Source organism: Poecilia reticulata, linkage group LG2 (genome assembly GCF_000633615.1).
Source record: "Poecilia reticulata strain Guanapo linkage group LG2, Guppy_female_1.0+MT, whole genome shotgun sequence".
In the NCBI taxonomy this organism is placed as follows: Eukaryota; Metazoa; Chordata; class Actinopteri; order Cyprinodontiformes; family Poeciliidae; genus Poecilia; species Poecilia reticulata.
Window position 1 is genome coordinate 26,649,799 of NC_024332.1, and position 3,089 is coordinate 26,652,887.

Here is a 3,089-nt window from a genome sequence, read left to right on the forward strand (position 1 = left end):
GTGGGAGAAGGTATGAAGTTTTATTTTCTGTGTTCAGTAAGTGTATTTTAAGCATAATAGTGATAGTTCAATTACTGTTCTTTTAAAATATTGTGTTTTGGAGCAGTTAATCTTTGTTTAAAGGTGATGGAACTATGTTAGCAGATATTTAGCTGCTCTTATGCTACATGAAACATTGCTRATACATACATGTGTTGAAAATAGTATCGTTCATGGTTAAACAGGCGCTGTGGAGCATTGTTAGTCCTTATGGGACGATTTTTACTGAAGTTAGTTTAGTTTTCTCTTCACTTAGTCACTATTATTTACAACATWAATGTAAGGTTTTTTCTTGACTTGATAAAAGTGAAAATAAGAACAAAAAAGACCAAACAAATCTGATTATGACGAATATCTGTAGTTACAATAGTTCACCACCAGAGGGCAGTAAGAACTAAAGAAACATAAAACTTCATAGTTTTCTCTAACTASTTTCTATATTTCTGAACATATGTATGAATCTTTGTGTTTGTGTGTAATGTGTGGAATTATAATAATAACTTCCAGTATAAACTGTGATTTCTGTCCTGAATCCTGAAGCTGTGAAACTGAACCTTCAGGCTTTTTCTTCACTCTTCAATTCATCCGTTTTATTCTCTTCTAAGCAGTGAACTTTAAATTAGCTGGCTGGCATCTCGAATGAAGCAAACGCCACTGGCTGAGCAGCGCAACACTGGTTTTCAAAATAAAATAAAAGTACCATTAGTCTCACATTGAAAGAAAACAAACAACCTGTTAATTCTCTGATGTCTCATTTTTAGATGTTATATTTCATTGTTATTTTATTCTCCTGATCTGAACCAGAACCAGTCACCAGTAGTGAGCAAATCATTTAGTTTTCAAAAAAACTAAATGAGCAAACTTAGGCAACGAGGAAACATTTCTTAACAGCAGAGACAGAAACTCACAAACATCTTCCAGTAAACGCCTACTGCATGTTCAAACTTGTTGCAACTTAAACCCTCCAGACTAAAGGAGCCCAAAGCTTAAGGGCTTAATGTTCATGAATGAATGAGTGAGGTTCATGTGAGAATCATCACAGAAAGCTACCTTCATATCAACATTGAACAACACGAGTACGTTAAATAAATTAATAAAAATCCCTGTTTAATGAACAATCAGCCACATATTTTTAGGTTTCTGGTTGTGTATTTTCAGTGAGAGTGAGAGTTCCTGTTCCAGAGAGGATTTCTGCTGCAGCAGGACCAACCATCTGATCAGGCTGTCTGGTGTTCATTCCTCTCTGGACTYCATCTATAGACCGGATCATTGTCCAAAACCCAACAACCCGTCCTAATCAGAACCAGCCATGTGAGCCTCCCTCCATGTTACCTTATCTTTCTATCTGGATTCCATTGGACTCGCCTCTCTCCTCTTCAGACGCTCAGAACGGAACAGGTGAACACACGTCTGCTGTCAGAGGGGGCGGAGCCTCAGGTGGTTGAGGTGTGGTGAGTTCTGGAGACTCAGGTCCAGTTCTCCAGTTCGCTCCGACTTGGTTTGTGTGAACAGAAGGAGAAGCAAAGATCTGATCAGGTGGGTTTTAACTTTCTACTGGTTTCCAGTCCTGACTGGTTTTCTCTCTTTGAGCTGCTGGACAGAACCAGAACCAGAACTGGGCCTGGTTCTGGTTATGATGCAGAGCTGCAGCACCTGATTTCAACCAGGATCTCTGATTTTCTTTGAGTTTTCATCTGTAACCCAGACAACCAGCTGAGTTTGCTCCTAGTTTCATAGTGGAGTCAAACTGGTACCAGTAGGTTCTGAGTGTTTGTGGGCYGGCTGAGATAATCTGGGTTCTGGTTGGTGGATGGAAAATATTTCAATATGAAGTAAATAATTTATTGATCTGAGAGGATTTCTCTGGGCTTTGATCAGTAGAAAATCTAGATTGAATCAGTCTGTAGTGACAGAGGACAGCTGATCATTTCAATCAATTATTGATCAATAATAAGTGATTATGGTGAAATAACAACACAGCGCCGCCTAGAGAATTTAAAAATCTCCACTGCTGTTATTTAGACCTGAACTGAGTTAAAACATTAAACCATCAGAACCTTAAAAAATGACTACTGGACCCGCTTACCACACACAGCAGAAAGTCGGCCATTTTGGATCAAATGTCTTTTTTTTTTTTCATTTTGACTTTACAAGAAAACATAATAAAAACATCTAATTAAAAATGTCAGATTTGTCCCGTCCAGGGGCGCTGCCAGGATCTTGGGCCCCTGACAAAAAATTTTGTTTGGGCCCCCCTGCGCAGCTGCTGATGCAATTTTTTGAGWCTATTTGACCCAKAAATAGCATTAAAATTTTAAAGGCTTGCATCTGCCTTGCTTTCTTTGGTTCAATACTGATAATTAGCACAATATTTACTACTCATTAACATCCAACATTCCACATCCAGTATGCAAATTGGCTGCTTAAATGTTTTCTATTAGTTTTAGATACTGAAATGTCTCCCCACGAGCCCATCCCCATTGGATTAAGATTACTATCTTTTATGTTAGATGGTTTAATGTTGATTTGATTCATAATATTTATGAACTTAAAATCAACTTTTTGGACCCAAATTTAACATGCAATAATTAAGTTTTTCCATCTGAGAACCCAGGATGGACGTTCAAAACCATAACCTCGTAAAACTCATGTTGTTAAAACATGATCATATTTATTACAGCATCACAGTGAGACAAAGACCACAGAGAAGATTTTAATGAAGGACGATCTTCCTAAGGCTTCAGTTCTGTTTCATACTGTCCTTTAAACCCAATAATGTCCAATCAGAACCGGTTCTGATTAGAACCAGCTGATTCTAATCAGAACCGGTCATACGGTCATTCTGCAGTGACCGTATAAAGCCATGTCACTCCAGAGATCCAGGATCACAAAGATGCTAAACAGGAGGAGCTTTCTGCAGCTGATGCTGCCACCTAGTGATAGGAGCAACACATTACAGTCAGATAACAAGAAGCAGGATTTAGATATTTTCATTTCAGCCTGAAGGAAATCAGATCCTAGAATGACTGACAGTCTGCACTGATACTTAA